Source organism: Zootermopsis nevadensis, unplaced genomic scaffold, assembly GCF_977971745.1.
Source record: "Zootermopsis nevadensis isolate Lab colony 2312 unplaced genomic scaffold, Znev_1.0 Znev_ptg000008l, whole genome shotgun sequence".
NCBI lineage: Eukaryota > Metazoa > Arthropoda > Insecta > Blattodea > Termopsidae > Zootermopsis > Zootermopsis nevadensis.
The window spans coordinates 9,723,100-9,742,657 of record NW_028259140.1 but is presented as its reverse complement, the minus strand read 5'-3'; the positions used below and the strand labels follow the sequence as shown (position 1 = coordinate 9,742,657).

At 35.8% G+C, this 19,558-nt stretch overlaps 1 protein-coding gene and 1 long non-coding RNA gene across 4 annotated transcripts in view; both read left to right on the top strand.

Moving 5' to 3' along the window:
* The window catches only part of LOC110832940 (uncharacterized), a 176,196-nt gene that overhangs the window by 43,948 nt on the left and 112,690 nt on the right, over positions 1 to 19,558 (top strand). For both annotated transcript variants that reach the window (XR_015534137.1, XR_002544096.2), the window contains exon 2: positions 1,433 to 1,644. This is a non-coding gene — a long non-coding RNA (uncharacterized LOC110832940). The remainder of the gene's footprint in view (positions 1 to 1,432; positions 1,645 to 19,558) is intronic.
* The window catches only part of LOC110832898 (1-phosphatidylinositol 4,5-bisphosphate phosphodiesterase epsilon-1), a 468,153-nt gene continuing 457,613 nt past the window's right edge, over positions 9,019 to 19,558 (top strand). For both annotated transcript variants that reach the window (XM_087345017.1, XM_087345016.1), the window contains exon 1: positions 9,019 to 9,334. The gene's annotated coding sequence lies outside the window, so the exon portion shown is untranslated. The remainder of the gene's footprint in view (positions 9,335 to 19,558) is intronic.

Sequence of the window (19,558 nt, the reverse complement as noted above, 5' to 3'; positions counted from 1 at the left end):
AGAAGACAGCCATCTTCGTGCTCACCATGGTCGGAACGTCAAATCCTACTTACCATATACGTTATTTAACCTGACAAAGTAGTTACAAGCTTTATGGACTTAGCAGAATGTATAAACATTGCTGTTCTTGTTGTTGGACACCCCTGTGCCTTTACCAGCTCAGGATGACTGGAACTGCCTCCAAGGGGTTTTGCCACCCAAAAGGCTAAGCCGTTTTCGGAAAAAGCCTCCTTCGGAGATCCCCTAGATAATTATCCCAACGCCTACACAAAACTAGGATTATTTAACCCCTGGGGCTTCATCGCAAAGGCTATTTTCCAGGATGTTTGTTTCGTTTGGGCCTGGCCCCCAGCGATTGTTGCTCCAGGGGCTCTGCCCCATGAACCTTCTTCCCCGCTTTTGACACCGGGTCTGGACATCCCTGTGCTTTCACAAGTTTGGTTGCAACATTGGCGGAGGAATGATCTAAGGACATTGTTGGAACACGATATTACTCAACAATGGCTTTTGGTCACATTAGTGTAACAATGACCTACGTGATGTGGCCTAAAGAACACCTTTGGAATGTCAAAGTACTCTTTTCCGGTCTTGTCAATACTTATGTTCTCAGGTCGATGCAGCATAGATTTTAAGTGGGCGCTACTCAAATTTATGAAAAGAAGTTTCTCAAAAGACTTTTAGTAAATGAAAATAATAAATACGTGCAGTAGGGACGTCGACAGAGGTTCAATTTCCATCTAATTATAGACATCTACCTCTTTAAACGCATTGTTCTTACGGTACTTGCTTTAGACTGTGAACAGCGAAACGTTAACAAAGGGCCGTGTTCTTAATGGCGTGCACGAGTGTCTGCCGGCCGGACTGAAGTTTGCCCGACACTGAAGGAGAGACGCAGACTTGTACAGCGACGCACTCTTAAAATGAAGCATATAGGGACCTGTCTGGTACAGTTACAACACGAAATAATGTGTCGTAATATCGTACTGAGGCCCAGTGGTGGTCTCTTGAGAACACGGTAATGAAATTTCGGGCTTTGTAAAAGGTTGGAAAATGTTTTGATTAGGTGAGCGAGAATATTTGTCGATATAGTTCAATTTGAGACAGAAATACTCTTGAACAGATTTGGTTAAACTATAATGATCGTCTTACGTGTAAAATAATTTATTCTGTGTATATTCAGTATTAATGCACTTTGAAAATTGTCTGTTTCTTTAACGCGGTATAATCCACTGCAGAAATTAATTGCAGAAGCGTATAATTGTTATCTACTGCAAACCCACAAATTAAAAAAAATAACCAAGAAACTAGAAGTTAAGAAATTTTGTTTTCCAGGCCAGAGTTTATCTTAATTTCCATTACATAGATTTTATTGACACAGAAATGAATTGTAAAATAAAATACTTTACTTTGTTGATACTTTCTGTCCGTGTAGATACCAGAGAAAAATAGCAGAAAAGTGGTGTTCAGTGGCTGCTTTCCGATAGAGGGCAGATGTACTACAGTAGATGGCGTTTGGATTGGCTGCAGTCCATATGCAGTTTGGTGTGTCCCAGAGCTGTTTGCAGAAAAACGGCACAGTGACACATTTGATTCTGGGCGAGTGGCTGAGATTCGATTTGTGGATCAACACTTTTTCACAGGCTGGTAAGTTTTCACTTCTATAAAAATGCCGCGTCATCTTCTTGCTGTTCACGTCATAGTCTGTAGTGCTGATGTGTGTCACAATTTCGTATGCGAATCAGTTTCTTCGTAAGAACCATTCGACCCTCTTCTATCTGTAGCCATTACTTTTTTGTATGGGTGTGAAACATGGCCTCTACCCTAGAGAAACGAACATAGATCATAGATTATACATGCTTGAGAACGAAATGTTGAGGAGAGTATTTGGTTCTATGAGGGAGAAAGCGAGAGAACGCAAGAGAAAATTTCGCACAAAGGAGATTTATAAATTGCAGACTTAGTCTGTAAATATTACTACGGCGATTAAAACCAGATAGACGAGGTTGACTGAGGATGCAGCACGTATGGGAGATATGATAAATGCATACAAAATTTAGTCCATAACCCTCAAGGATAAAGAATAAATTGTGAAAGGGACGGAGATAAATAAATTAGGTGTCAGGGCGTAGATTGGATTCATGTGGCTCAGGATAGGGCCCATTGGGAGTCTCACTTGAATCATAATGAACCGTCGGGGTATATAAAAGGGCGTGTATTTTGACTAGCTGAGCGACTGTTAGTTTCTAAAAATGAGCTCTGTTCTGTGGGGTTAGTGTATGATGGAAGTCTTATTCTTAACGATTGATTCGTGGCTTATAGCTGTGTCAACTGCTGTCATCTGCTATTATTCCTCGCATAAGGACGCACTGCTAGTTGATTTCAGTTACAATTTCGAGGTTTTGTTTTGCTTATAGATTGACTGGGAAAAATCATTGGGAATTAATTCGTTAAAGAGGGATTTCTAGGTCCATGAACTATACGCATGTGTATGAGTCGAGGTTTAAATATATTTAATGTTTATACGTTTTTATCGTGAATGGGAGAAAATTAAATGAGAATTAAAATACAAACGCGTATCCCAGCAAGAACATTTCTAAAAGTCTTTAAGCCTGTGTCAAGGGAATTACGTAAGGTTAATTTAGACTTAAGCCGTTGTTACAATTTGATAGTACTTACTACTTTATGATATAAATCTATACAGCTAAATTGGCTGGCTGTGTTAAGCTTTAATGTACCTATCATAGCTGAAGTCATTAACAGAAATTTTCTCTTTCCTTCCATTTCTGAAAGAAAGAGAGTTCCAGAACCAATTTTTCCTCCTTACATGTATGAAGTAGCTTTATCTTGACCAAGGAAGGGTATTCGATAGGGGAAGGGCAGCAATTTTTCACCCCTCTCAAGTTGAAGTCCTTGATATTGGTGTTCCCGGTCTCGAGTTTCCGACTTTTTAATCCATCCACTCAAGAGGGCCATAGATTTTACTCATATCTCAGAAATGCCCTATACAAGGCACGTTCCTTAAGTTTTGAAACTCTTTGGTCTGGGGCCCACACAGTCTCATATCCAATGGGTGCCCAAGGTTCGTTCTCAGAGGTCAAAGAGCTGTTGTGGGACTTGACACTGGCTACTCATCCCTTCTAGTGTCAACGTTAAAAAATGAGCAGGAGGTATGTTGTATCTTCCCCCAAGCGCCAGCAAGGCGTTTAACGCGACAGCTTTACTTGTTACTGTTCTCTATATAGACCAACAATTTAAATTGTTTAGAATGTCCAGCGTTACGATATGGGAATATAAACGATTCGTTAATAAGACACACTTGAATTTATTTCTAAAGGCCAGGTATGTAGAGGAATAGACACTTTGATTTGGCAGAGTTTAGTATTAAAACATTCAGGAAATTTCCCGGGGTATATTTGAAAGATGATGGTTTGTTCTGCAGCAGTTTTCAAAATCCACTGTCCATTGGAACCCAATTTTGGTACTATGGTCTGTTCAGATTGCGTATGGGTCAGAAATCAACAGACACACTCCAGGGAGTGATATTATACTGGCTTCCTATTGGACGAAACCGAGGAAGTACCTTTGGGCGCTGCCTTCCGCCCTACTTTGTGAGCTCAGTCCCATTGAGCTGATAGCTCAGATTAAAGCACTACTGTGTGATTGTCACTTATTTGTCCTTGTTCCTCGTATGTGCTTACTTCCGCTCTATACACATCGTGAATAGACCATATCATTGACGCTGCATTTGCTACTGACCTGCACTTCAATGTGTTCCGCTCTGTTCTATACGTGGGAGAAGCAAAGCGAGTTCGTGCATAAGTGGTATGACGTAGAGCGTGACCATCTTTAAAAAAAACTAACCAACTCGAGAACAGATAATTTAGTTTTGTGTTAAATATTTGGAGAGTTTAATGAACGTTTGTCGAATCATTACAATGTTATTTTAGATAGGGTAATTTTATTGGCCGCTTTACCTAAGATCAAATTTTTTAAAGTAATTCTCAAATATTTTCGAAGGTATATCCCCTAGTTAACGTAGTTAATTCTTGAAAGAAGCTTTTATTTGTGTAACTATTTTCCCAAAGGAAATACAACCTTAAACGTTATCTGCTTTTTATGGAAACTGAAGGTTTGTACCACACTGATACGTTCCGTACCCGAATTGCTTTATTGAAAATTATCCACGGTATTTAAAAGTACTATCTTAAATATTTTATAACAAAAGTTTTAAATGCGTTTTCTTACCGTGAAGTAAATTAACCTCATCTCTTGTTATTGTCAATAGAGGCGTAGTTCTGCCTCTGGGGGGGATAATTTTTTTTGTCTTCCGATTATTTTACCTTTGTTTATCTTGTTTTTGTTTTTTTTGCAATACCGTCTGTAGACTACCATCAGTAATTCCACAAATTTAACCACAGTGTTATTGAATTTAATTTTATTTATTTGTTTAATCTCATGACTTCACTTACGTGTTCCATTTTTAATTTACGTAATATTGTGTGTGACGAAAATTATTATATATTAACAAATATTAGTACAAATAACGTAATGTGTTTAATGAGGTACTTTGAGTGATATATTTCGTGCACCCAATGCTCTTATCTTTGGCGAATATAATTACATTTTGTAGGTAAGTGTGTACGTAGGTTTTAAAAAAGGAATGGCGAAAAATGAGGTACCCAGGGGATGCTTACAGAGAAACGTGTAGGTATTCTTTGTATACAGAAGTTGTCATTAACACGGAAAATTGCTTTGGGAGTTGTTGTGCCAATGTGCCTCGCCCTTTCTAAAGGTGGACTCTAGTTAACGTGATTGCCCAGAGGTGCTGCTTAACAATGCTTGATGAGACCTCGGAGAAAGAGGGTAGCACATTCGTTACTAGAAGAGTGGAGTAAATGAAAAATATAGTTCATCTGGTGGGTGTGGAAGGACAGTAACAAATCAGAATTGCATTCAGGAATAAATTAAGATACGTTGATCCTCTGTGCCGACATACGGACCATAAGCTTAAAAACAATATTAACCAAAAAGTACCAAAATATTTCTTACTCATGAGGGGAAGTTGTGACGTAGACACCGAGAGCCATTTTAATTCCTTAGTACGAACATCAGATAAAATAATCACGCTCAGATAAGAATATTATTCTGCAAGGGGCGCAACGTTTATCTGCCTTACCACACACATCCTGATTAAATTCTAAAGGGTTCTGACGATGGTGGATTACACTTAAAATTATTCATTATCTGGACTTTTTCCATCGTCCTTGTTTAAATGAAGAAACCACGACGTTTCGTAAACAGAGCCAGTTTTTGTTTTTGTTGATAGTTATTTGCAAGGATAAATATAATTTTATTTAGCTATGACGTCATTAATGTTTGTGGCACCATAATGATTGTTGATTAATTACACAAAAAATTATCTTCAATAGATGAAAATCTAGACCAGTGAAGTATGCGAATACCCCAAAACAAAGAAACATTCATCGAAAATAAGACATCGACTTCTCGTAATGTTTTACCATCGCCATGTTGGATTGTCCACATGTCGTAGAGCTGTATGCTGTTAACACGAACTCTGTCTTACATTACTCTTATCAACGTTTCCACCATAACTCTCGCCTCTGTGTGACTTATGCTCTATATTTTTTCCTGAAATAAAGCTTTGAAAGCCCCTGCCTTGCGTCAGTGCTTTTTTATTATAATCCTGGCTAATTGATAATAAAAGCAATGGTATACGTATCCTAGACCACGTCATTTTTGTTCATGATGGGTCTGGATATATAGCCCCAAGACGTCTGAATAGCAGTAGTAAATATGAGTAGGTGGCGAGATTTACAGTCTGACTACTCGGGGGATGTAAAAGTTGACTAGGAAATGAGGCTCATGGAGAGTTACTTTCGTGTGTAAGAGAAACCATCAAAATGCTCTTATTGATAATCAAACTTCGATAACCGAGAATCTAGACATAGTTTTATAGACTAAGAGGTAAAGTTAGTTTTCTTGAAGGATTAAGTATTGAGGTTATAATCAGTATACATGTTTTTTTTTTAATTTGTTCATCGTATAAATTGTAAATGTAAATAAAATGTTTCGAAAGTTGGATGGCTCTCATTTTAAAGATCTGAGGTTAGCTCAACAACTAGAGATTCTGTTTTTTCTCCTTTCTACTTGAAGACGTTAGAAGATTCAGCTTTCGAAACGTAGTTTTGTTTATATTTGTAATTTTAACAATGGACAAAGTAAATAAATATTTTTACTGATTGATCGTACCACTTCTTATGGCTACGTGACGCGTCTCTTATACTGGGAAAAGAAAATGAAACTAGATTTTTTAAAACAAAGTGCTCAGAAAATATGAAGTGAATTTGAGAACGGAGAATATTACAAAACGACGTATTTTACAATTATCAAGGGATCCGATCAGCTGGCCATGTAGATAAAATGTGGTATTTATGAAATTCATCTTGGAAACTGCGTAAAATCGGTAATATCTCGGCTTCTCGTTTGGTTTTTAATTTTAAATTTTCCTGCATATTTCTTCATACACACATTTTTGCTGATTCCAACATCCGTATTATTTTCGTGGAATCTGCTGTTGTTTCAACTGCACAGATTCGTTATTACTTTAGGTGCGTACGTGTTTATTTTTACGTCCCGTCATTTAAGACTCCGGTTATTATAGTTTCCTTATTTGTCCTACCTCCTGATTGACTTTTGTTTGTAGACCTTCATTACTCGTTATCTTAGCTCCATAATGTATGAAGTGCATTGTTATCGGTAATTAAATTGCCAGCTGATAATACTCTACGCTTTTCACAATGGTCGCTCTGTCTGGTGCGTGGGTGTCGAATCCCACTCAGGGCACGGAACTTTGTCCGCGTATTTCTACGTTAAGCTGTACTCTGTAGGTAGAGGCCTAAGGACGGGCTGATCACTCATCCAAGGTATCCGTATCAAATATCTACCCAAGGAAGCCAAGGTCCGTCCAAGACTGTAAGCTGCTTGTATTCACTGGACGTGCACCAACATTGACGACTGAGCCGAAAATGGTCAGCAAGTGGCCAAACCCTTTGACTGCTAGACGATCACTATGATGGTGGTGATATTTTAACATCCCATCAGCCTTCATCAATGATATTGGATATATTTTAAAAAAAATATGCATTATTAGTCTTGTTATGAAGATACATTATCAGATTATGCTAATATCTTATTTGTTGTCTTAATGTACGTTAAAATACTTTCCTTTCATAAATATTTAGTGTAGGTTACATGTTAAGTGTCTTCCTATGTGAAAATGTCGAAGAATTGACATGATTCAAAATACGATACACGATTTGAGAGTTTTCCCTCGAGTTTGTGTGTACTTGCTTTACATCAACAGTCTTGAAGGTTTCTTTCTGTATAACTGTAGACAAATGTCTGCCTCGGGTTCTCTTTCGATTTGATCCCTTGGTGATAGACAAGTTTGTGTACATATCACGCGCTGTGGATAATCCAGCACTTCACACTGTTCATTGTCTACTCGCCTCCTGCTAGGCTCCCTAGGTGACGCTGCGTAATAAGGATTACACTTGCTATCATTTCGCGACAAGCTCTTGAGAATATAAAGATATTTACCCCGTAAACCACGAGCACAGCTCTCCTCAACAGCCAGCGTTAAAGGGAGACCGGTAAGACACAAAGAAATTTGAAACACAACTTACAAATGCTTTACTCGTGTTTTTTGAAGCATACGAAATTTATTTTTAAGCGAATATATTCTTACTGAAATATGAGATACAGACACATGTGTTTCTTCACTGATAAAATTTTTAATGACGTTAAAATGTTTATAAAATTTAGTGAAAACATTATTCAGCTAGATTCTATCTCACATTCGTAATTTATAATATTATATCACAGATAATACAAATATGACTATTTTAACCTCTGTGCGAGGAGTTAACAAAATAAGTTGAGATAGAGACCTGAAAGTTTATTAAAACGTAAACGTAAAATGTATCGACTTGGGCAAACTACTTGGCAGGTCAGAGACCGTTACTAGCGGTTCGAAACGATCGCAGTGCAAGTCTTGGCTCCGCTGTGTTGAAAATATTTTTCTCGGTTTTCAGTTGTGGATAGTATTTCAAGTTATTCAGTTCAGTCCATAGCGTGAGTCATGTGAATGTAGAGTTCATCTTGTTAAGGTACTGTTTTTTTTCATAATAATTCACTTGTTGAGGTAAAACACTTTCTGTGACTAATTGAATCACTGTTAATTTCCTGGAATTGTGACGTCACCATACTCCAAATAGTCCAAATTGTTTGCCCATTCAATGTATCAGCACGGAGACCGAACGGGAAGTAAAGCAATTTTCATTGTGACCACTGTAACTAATGAGTCACTAAAAATATCGAAAAACTCGCATGGAGCTAGACCACAAATCTCCTACAACATGGCACGAAGACGTTTTATGTCTTGAAATCAAATGTTGCGACATCTCGAACGATCAGGTTGGAAACTAACCCTCCCGATATTAGGCGCCCTTCCAAACCACATAAACACACGTTAACCTTTTTTTATTCTCTACTGGTACAGTTATTTACCTGAAACTGATTTTTTGACAGAACAGCATAGATTCAAAAGGTCCTGAAACTTTGTGTTGTAATACGGTCACAAATGCAATGTTTTCCCCACGATACACGATTGTAAGTCTCTCAACAGTTTAGTTTTAAAAAAAATCCCCTTCCGTATGTTGTTAGCTGTTTACGACGTCAGAAAATATACTCGCTTAGGCCCAGCCATTCCACGGCGTGTTCTTTTATTTGTAATAATCCACAGTTTTGAAACAGAGCAATGATTTTAATGACCACGGAAGTGGGCGTCTGTGTTGTTCTTGGTGTGGCGGGCAGATGGCGAGAGTATAGCTGGATCAATGATCACCACCACAGCCGTTATAACCTTCTCTTTCTACCTCTCTCCCACCCTGCTCAATCCGTCTCTTTCTTCCCGCACAGTTGGCAACCTCATCTGCCCACTGTCATTCGTGTCCCGGCGCTGAACGGTAACGCGTCGTGTCTGTTTGTGTGCTAGAGCAACCTTCCTTCAGCTCCTACCAACCCATTTGACTTTTGCGCGCGATTGTTAGTTTGTGGTTGTTATCATTGGTAGAAGATGATTATTGGTGATTTTATTATGACGTAATGAGAACTGATGACGTGAGTGTTGAAGATCATCAAGTTTTTCAGAAGCGGCTATTTCAACTTGGACCACTCTTGGAACGTCGTTTAAAAATATTTGCAGATTTGGGGGTCACCAAGCTGCGGCGGGAAGGTCAGCCCTCACTTTAAGGTATTTCCATAAAGTGTAAGGATATCTTCACTATGAAAATTATACAGGAAACTTTCAATCTAGGAGTAACCTAAAAAGTACTGATATGAATTATGTGCTCTGAGATATTTTTCACAGTGCCTTGTAACTTGTTTGTGTTTCCACAATGAATACCAACTTTAAAATATGTTTCGTTCCGAAAAACTTTATTATTTTGGAATTTGTACTTTATTTTATGTACTCGTATTTTTAATTAATGTGTTCTGAGATATTTTGCACAGTTCCAAACACCTTTCTTGCATTTTTTATACTGAATAGATCGTTAAACAATTTGTTTTAAAACAACTTCGTTTTAGAACGTTGATGCCTACTTTATATACTGTGTTACATTTCAGACAAAGTTATTAATATGTATTATAAACGAGGTATTTGCATATTAGTCCATAAAATACCATTTCCTTTTAAATTCTGTGAAGTTACAGGCACTTTCAAGAACACGTTCGTTTACGTAATAATGAGGACAGAATAAGTTAACTTAATTTATGATGTAAATTACTTGTTTTTAAGTTAAAATTACGGGCTTAGAACGATTAATAATACCAGAGTTCATTAAAATTGGGTGGGGGAGTTGAGTTTAATATAAACTTAATTAGCTTGAAAGAAGAAAGAAAGAGAGAGAGAGAGAGAGACGCTGTAGTGAGCAATTATTCTTATGCTTTTGAGATGACCTTTTTGTCTCTTCCGTCTACACTGTTCATTGACGAGAGAAGAAAAGCAAATGTATTTAATTCAGTAGCCTAGAACTGAGTAAGATGAATGAAGATCTTTTAAATATAACATAACATTTCTCATACTATATCATATTTCACTCTACTTTGTTCTGAACAAGAGTTATTATATTGGGCCAAGTTCTCAGGTGAGGTGATCCGGAGGGCGTGGCACCTCGTAGTGGGTTATGTAGTCTTTCATCCTTCCTTCTACTTCTTCTTCTTCCCCTTCAGTGCTTGTATCTTCAGCACTCTCCCTTACCAACCCCTCAACTTCGGCACAGCCCTAAATGTTGGTGTAACTTTCTTGCAGCTAAACTAAGGTGACTCAACTAACCCTTAATGCAAGACTCGTGTATGTCAAATGGAAACTCCCATAAACTATTGGTTTCAGCGACGAATGTAATAATGCTATACTCTGCGATAAAATTTGATCGAATGCTACTTCGTTGTTTACTGATTGAAGTAAAATGAAGTGTCAAATTCAGTAGTCGTGTCTTGAATGAAGAATTGTAATTAAATGTCTGAACGAAATGGAGAACTGAAACTTTTTAATTTTCTCTGCCTGCGCTTTGTAAGAACTGTACATTATAGGTCTATAGGCATTTCGAATCTAGATAATAGGCAAGATTTTTTAAGTATTAGAGAGGAAAATGTCTGATAGTGGATGTGTCTCTTACAGAGACATGTTCTAAAGAATTGCTGTAATTTTAAAACCTTTTTAAGTTATTAAATTCATTTTAATAATGAGAAGAATTTTATAAAATCAATTAAGTTTCTCTAAAATAAAAGGTCATGGACTAAATTAGCTATTAAATTATAAAAATGATAAAGAACTGAATTAAAATAAAATGTCAGTAGTTGAAGTACTTCGATTTGCCGTCATTATTGGTGTTAAATGGACCTTATTATCTGTCACTTCAAGACCTTATTATTAGACGCACAGACATAGAAGGTTTATTAGTAAAATCGGGCAATTGAATGAAAATAATTTACCCTAATGATTATCAAGTGCAGCCATAATATAAAATACGAGAAGTTTCGTTTTAATTTTGTTATATGTATTGCATGTCAGTACGAAAATACGTTTTACTCGTCCAGTGAATTTCCTTACATAACTTGGAATATATATATATATATATATATATATATATATATATGTATCGACACGGAAATATTTATTTCCTGTTGGGTACGTCCAAGTTGAGAAAGCGAAATACATTTCTTTGTCCAAAACGTAGTAAAAAATCCCGCCCTTGAATATTAACGATATAAATGTACACTTTTAAACATTATTAATGAAAGATTAATATTGTTCATACATCTGCTTCTTGGTTTTCCAAGCGCTTTTCTTCCCTTCTAGATTTCCGACTAAAATTTTGTCATCCAAAGTAGTATTTTGCCTAGCTTGTTTAATACGCATGGAACTAACCGAATGGTTAACACATTGGTTTGTATTTGAGAGGTTTTGAATTCAAAACTCGACCCCAAATCTTACTCTTCCCATTGAGATTTTTCGTGGTTTTTTTCAATTCCTGTAGTCAAATGTTGGGAGCTATGACGATTTACGTCCAGATTCTATCGTATAGCGCTTTTTAACCTCTGCAGTTGATTAGGCTTCTGTAAATAAAAGCCAAGGCTCAAACACGGTTAACTGAATATCAGTAATTTATTGTTGCATTTATCAGTATATCTGTATTTTAAAATAATTTTATTAAATACATTTATTTCTTTATCAGAGAGATTTTAAAAGGAAAAGTTAGTTTGCAGAGAACCTAAATTAAGTCGATAGGTCGAATACTGCAATTAGTTGATTAAAGGGAGAAGTTACGCAAAATTTGACGAGTGGATATTATCCATTGAAATGCATGAAATTTCCAAATGAATTATTTGCAATTTTGCATACAAAAGTACAGGTCTGTCACTGTGATGGTGGTATACATTACTTTTGCTTACGTGGAAGAATATTTGAAACAAAATTTGTAGATGCTAAATAAAATTTTACGTTAGTTCTGTGTGAGGTTCTCACTATAGTGAGCGTACCAGTCTGGGTTATAGCACAGTGTGGACTTGCAGTCAGTTGTCATGTTTCGAAGGAACCTGAAGATGCAATTAGTATGTTTTTTTCCGAATCCCTGAAATATGTCTACGAGTCTACATGACACTACAGCCCAGTACAACAGCGACATGAATTTTACATTACGTACATTTGCTGGTACGAAGACCCATTGTAAAGAAGTGATAAATTACGATCTTAACATCACGAAAAATCCAGTTTGCATTGGGCAGACATTAACAAAATCGTCACATTTTATGTGGTCTGTGCAAAGAAATTATGAAAATTAGGCCGTACATACAAGAAATCATACGACATCTGCACTTTGAAGATCTGATGATTATGATAAAATAGCTCTTTGTTATTAGAACCAAACATAAGTCAAAAATATACCTTCTGAATGAAATGCAAAATTAATCAACGTAAAATCACGAGAAAATATAGTTATTACTGCCATTTAAACAGAGTTAATGATAATTAATTTAACTCATTTATTAGAGTGCTTGCCAACAGCTGTAGCGTAATCATGCCGGTATTTTAAATACGTAGAATGCAGAATAATTACAAAAGGACAAAAATAAGATAATATAATAAATAAGGTTATACAAAGGAAATGTATCCTCTGGGTAAACGATATTCTTATTAAAAATATAAAGAAATTTGCACATGTTATTGGCAAAATTGCTACACCTGGCCGAAGGATTGGACGTTACATAATTGATAGTAGCAAAAATGGAAAATCTCGTAATTTATTTAGATTAGATACAAATCCTAACAGTATCCACTAAGGAGCCACACTTTTTGTCCTTGAAACACTAAATATAAATACGGAATAAAATTTCTGTCGTCCGGAATACTGTTATTTATTTTATACAACATAGAATTAACCCATAATTGCGAGAAAGTCAGATTAATAAAATCGACTATAACCTAAATTTTCAGATTTATTTAGGATATTCGTAATTTTGTCGGTAACTGCCAATTTAAGATTATTCCAGGCGACTGATCTTACTGAAGCTCTTGCGGTCCAAGGAAGAGAGATTATTTGTTAAGAAACGAACGAGACAAAGGAGCTTTAGTGCCTGAGAAAATGTACACTTAACATAATGATGAAAAATACAGTTTACAGATTAGCATAATTCTTAGGTACTGCGCACAGTCGGTACGTGTAATTTAAACATTACCATTGTGGTAATTAAATTGATGCTGCTACTCTTAAGAACAAAAGAAATAACATCAATTTATAGTTAAATCAAATGTTTAGAGTTTTACCCGCAAAGGATATTTTTACCAACAATAATCTTACCATATTCAAAACAATTTATTTTTACACTGCATCAATGTCAGACTACATTTGTTGACAGTCATGAGTATTATTAATACTGCGTTATATTTTTAGATCGTAAGCAATTAAGATGTATTTACAAATTTTATAGTCGCAAAAATTCATTGAGTTAATCAGTACTCTTTGTCATATTTTAAGCTGCAGCCCCTATAACCCTGCAGCCCCTATAACCCTGCAGCCAGTACAACTTTAACCAGAAATATTCAAATGACATTATTTATATCACTTTTGAAAACCACAACCGAAGTTTAAAGGAATTTTGATTGAAATTACCCCTGAAATATCTATAATTTAAAAATTTCTGTTGAATTATTTTACAGAAGGTTGTTATGAAACGAAAGTTTCACTATAAAGGCAGGTATTCCATGATAAAGGCACCAAAAAGTTGGTGATATGTTATAAAATATATTTTCTTACGAAATTAGCTTTTATAACACTTAACCTTGTCCCGGAATCATCCCGTTAGGACTGACGTTATACAATAGGTAAACCATCAAATACGATACATAGGGTCTGTGGAAGAGTGTAAGAAGAAAGGTCTATTTTAAGGTACATTTCTCTTGTCAAGTTCGATCTGAGAGTTCACGGAGCGCTTGGTATGGTTGGGCCAATCCGTTCTATAGTTTCGGCCTTGTGCAGCTCATTGACGTCATAGTTATATGACGCAGAAAGCTACTTTATCGTAATCCATGCATTTGTTTTCGATTATCGCTTGGTCTGTTTATGGTTTGTGCTGAAATATGGGATAATGTCACGTTTCCTTAGTATTATCAGATCTTAATTTTATTCTTTTGTTGGGCTATTTGTTACAGACAAGCAGTTATAGGAATTTAAAAAGATGTATTTGTATTGTGTATCATAATATTTTCTGATTAGCCCAAACATGACGTCAAATGTTTTGCGTCGATGGGAACATTTGATCGTCTATTATGCTGTAGTGATGCTAGTTAAAGATACAGTATCTAACACCATTAGTGGTCTCGTAGCCATGTTAGGATCAATTATTTATATATGTGGACCATTTTTTGTATTTTAAATTTGGTATAAGCGGAATTTTGTTATGATCGCATTGGTACACATTCGTCAGTGGAATGAAACTTACATTTTGAGATGTGGTTTATTTTCATAAAACAGAAGTTGATCAAGAGAATAATGTATTAATGATAGTTCAATTCAATTCTATATTATTAGTGTGCTGTATCAACTACCAGAAGGCCAATTACAGATACAGCACAAGAGAAGGGCACAAAACACAATAATAAATACAGAATGGCAAAAATACCATCTAAAAATACATGATTGTAGAGGACATTTATACGTAAAGGCAGCTTGCTACTGAAAGATAAATATCTTTATAATAATAATTCAGTTAAATTAAGTCAGAGAAGACGAAAATACGCATACTAAAGGAGGTACCAAGTCAGAGAATTTATATAATTAGAATGATAAAATACTGTAATTAAATATTGAGTAGAGGAGGTGAGAGGGGGGGAACATTTAAAAAAATGCGAGTCTTAACGGTTTTTAGTACAAGTGAATGGATTTTTGTGCTGTGTTGAACTGATTTTGATCAGATTCCATACTGGACTTCATGTCATCTTATCCTGTTTGTTTTACGTCATTTATAAGAGAGCATAAAATTAGCATTCATAGACTGAATATCTGAACACAATAACAGAGCAAACACTGCTGTTAGTGTATGCGTACATTTCGAAGCTTAGTGCAGTAGCAGTGTAAGCTACGTGGATTGAATAGAGACACGTTGTAGTGTTTTCTGTTGTGAGTTAAGATGTTCGCATCTTCTTAGCTATTCTGAATAGCTAACTCCACTCGGAATGCAAATAACCCATGTTGAAGCTCTTAGTACTAAGACACTGATTGTTTCTTCCCGGGTTGCTTGTTCTTGGAGCTGAGTTTCCATCAAAAAGCCTGTCATATTGTCGTTGCTGAAAGACCGTAGATTTCTAGCATGAATTGTGAGGTGAAGGCAGGAAAGTTTACTTTCACAGATGTCAATAAACTGGGTACTTTATAGAAGATCCGGACAATGTTTCTTAACGAGATATCTCTTTCATGGCATTGAAAAGGATATGTTAAGAAAGTGAAACAAAAATTTTTAAACCAAGGAGGAACACTTGCTTTTCTGACCGGTGGAATTTTTAGTATGAAGAAAAAGAAGTGTTTGGAATTGTTAACTCTGAAAAGAGCTTTACTAATGTCTACTGAAATATTAACAAATTCTCAAAGGCACACAGATTAAAAGTATAGCCAGTTCTATTGTTTCGTAAGGCCACGAAACCAGTATTGTATCGTGTCCGTTTGTATGCGTGTCTTTTAGTTAACCGATATTAATTAAACTTTATATGAACCACATTGATGTCCATACGTTTCAGCGTTTTGATTACGGGACTTTTTATTCACATCAATATCATGGCTGTGTAAAATTCTGAGGAAGAAACTAAAAAAATACTGTTTAGTGTAGAACCCTGAAATTGTGATTTCTTGTAAAGCTTTTAAAATTATGGTATTTTTTTAAGAATAATGGAAGGATATTCTTGAGTGAATGTAAAATATTGAGAAGACATTGTGAAATCGGTACTCACTTTTACGCTTATTAACATTAACTAAAGACTTAGTGTAGCTAGGAATGAGATATTTGATACAGTGATAAACCTAAATTTTAATTGAAAGATAACATACACACAGAAGTTTAGCCGGGAAACCTGAAAGAGACGACTTGAATTGTATGCAAATTGTGGTTTGAGTATGTTTCCTGGATTTATATGGATCACGTAAAGACCTTTGATCAGTTAAAGTCCTTCTAAATACAGTAATAATCTGTCAGGTTACAAAAAGACAGGACATTTCTTAGCCAGCTGAGTGATTGTCAGCCTGTGAAGATAAACCATGATTTATAGATTAAACAAATCAGAAACAAAAGAAAGATATTTGGCTGAAACACTATTTATGTGTTTCATTATAAATGACGTCCATCAGTGGCAGACCCTGGACTAGTATTTAAGTTGCACGGAAATGCAATATTATCGAATCTTCCCAACAGTCTCGTCAAAATGCTTTATAGTAAAATATTTCTTTCATACTCCACTAATTTTAGTGATATACTGGCACTAATAGTCAGGCCGGAGTGTTATCCATTGGCGACAACACGAAACTATAAAGTTATGTATAAACATTAAAAAATGTAAATGAATAGTAATTGATATTACGTACCTATGTCATGTCGCCCTATAATTATTGAAATACAATTACCACATTTTTTGTAGATCGAAATATTTAAATTTTATTTTATTCGAACTTTAAGCATTAACTGTCTCTTGGTTGACGGAAGTAAACTAATGGGGAATGCTTAAAATAGCCCACGTCTGGGCAATGGGCTTTATAATTTAAACAATCGCGTGTTTGATGACACAGACGTGGGCGCTTGCTTTCAGCCTGTTCCGACTTCATAGACAACTTCTTGTTCCTTAACAGGGAAGGAATTTCTTAATTAATTGAGCTAATAATAGCTTGTCGTGAAGGAAGATGTCCCTTGGAGTTAGGTGAATTGTAGCTATAAATTCTATCAAATTGTGGTTTAAAATACTCGTAGTACGGATCAACACAAATGTCTGTAAATGCAATGACGTGGTTTACATTTTTATTCACCTGTTCAGTTAATGTGTTTCTTATTTCATAGAAAATACATATCAGTGATAGGAAGAAGTCATTTATAATAATGGGAATGTGTATTTAGTTGAGTTTGTGTGCATTAACGAAATAAAATATTCATTTCTTTTTATTCTTTGTATTTTTTACGTTGTGATAAATATATCGTTCCCCTGTCATTATATTAGCGCCTTTCAAATTCCGTAGCTTTTATACACTTTTCACACAACTGTGTTTGGTCTGTCATTTACTTGTTTTAGCTTCCAGGTCCATAGGATTGGATGTTATAGCGACATACTCTGTCAGACTCTTTAAAATACATCCGTAGCTCAACAAAATATCTTTGTTTTATCTTCACATTTTGCGTTGTTTCATTTTGCAACTGATTTCACACGTTAGTCGCAAACTTGTACCGGAAAGGAAATTTATCGATTTCAGATAGATTTATTTGCTTTAAACCAACCACTTTACATAAAATATTACACTGTAACATTTCAGCATGGTTCTAGAAGTAAATAGAATACTGAATTTACGCGACAAAGACAATTATTCATATGTTTTTACGCGTACCAAAGTCTTTGTACGTGGTTCAAAGATATTGCGTCATTTGTTAGCTTACACTTAACAAAAAAAAATATTGAGACACTTAAACTATTCAAAAGTTAAAATGTTTAAAATCCTTTCAGTTTTGAAGTTGGATACCATATTCCAGTTCGGACTTGCTTATGAATTTTAAAGTGTGTTCACTCACAGAGTTCAACGTGTCACTCACCGGCTCCCGGCTGGAAATGTAGGATTCACCGCCAAGCGCTACAAAGTTTTCCCGTTATGAGTCAAGTAGCCCTACATAAAACAAAATCAATGTACCTATATTACGGCAGTTCCTGCCGGGAGCCGGGAAGTGACAGCTGCGTTAAACTTTAACAGTGAACGCAGTGTACTGTCATCTTATGTATTCTGACATTGCTGGTAGAATTAGATTTGTCTTTTGTTAATCGAATTAAAATTAGTTAGTTTTAATTTAAGTGTGCCGTGGTAACCGTACAGTTTCCAGTAATCAAATTGAAACTTGAATAGTGAAATTTCGTCAAGTCATAGGTGATACTGTGAGTTTACTGCTGTAGCAATGGTAGTTTCATACAAATTATTGATTGTACCCGAAGGATGGGCAGCATTGATATAACCTGATGATGCATGCGGTTGTGTTGGGATCAATATGGGCGTTATGTGACATGGGAATGTGTACAGTCACTTCGAAATGAAAGCTGAGATTGTGTTAACAATACAAGCACCGCGCTCCGTTTTACAACTAATTGAAAGGTGTATTAAGTTTCAGAACGCATTTTTCACGTCATTGTGGTCATCACATTTACTTACAGACTAGCTTAAAGGTCTATATATAACTGAATGTACGCAGGGATACACGTTTCGAAAACTATTTTAACGATGTGTTAATTGTGGCTCAGTATGAATGAATACGAAATATAAAGCGACTATGAACATTTTACTGCTTCGGTATGTGCTCTTTATGCTGTTAAATTACACTTACAAATCCATAAAAAATAATAAAACACAGGTATTTGGTTAAGACAATAACACGTAAGAATTAAGGTTACGAGAAAAGTAATGACTTGCGAATATTAGGTTCAGAATCTTTAAAATTTTCGTCACGTATCTAAAAACTTGAAGATTAAAATATTAATAAATTAAGAACTTACCCACCTGCTATAACAAACTAAGATTCATTATCCCGTTAGATGAACCGTTTCTGCTTTCTGCCCTCAGGCAGACTTTTGCAGTCCAAATCGTTTCTGGTTCGATTTTAACATTTCGACCATCGTCTTCTGGGTTGTTGCACCGTGTATTCTTGTAGAAGTTGCCGACGTTTTAGAGGTGCCTATCAACGCTGCCATTTTCATACTAGCCGCCGTGAGAACCGGAAATCTCATATTATATTATTATCCTCCTTTCTACGTCTAGGTCTTTCAGAAGAACAGCCAAGAATAAGCCTTTTGAAGTTTATTATGTAATGTAATTGTCGTTCCATACTTATGCTAGTTCTGAAATAATTCTCAGCGTTTGCGTCTTCAGTAAGGTTCATAACCGGAAGCAGTACGTAGTTTCCGTCGCGTGAGTGCAAGACTTCCTATTAAATTAAATTAAATTACTTAGCTCGTTTCAAGAGACGTTATGTCCCAGAATCATGACATTCGTCTTGATCATGCTATTTTAGAGAACACCCACTCGGCATAAAGTACACTGCAGTTACACTAATGCATCTTCAGTGTTACTTATTGTCATTAAAATTCCTAAATGCCGTTACGCATGGTTCTGGATTCGAACTGGAAAGTTTTCGGGCAGGTACTTCACTGTTAAAAGGGCAGATCCGTGTGCTCAGGTTTAGGAGGACG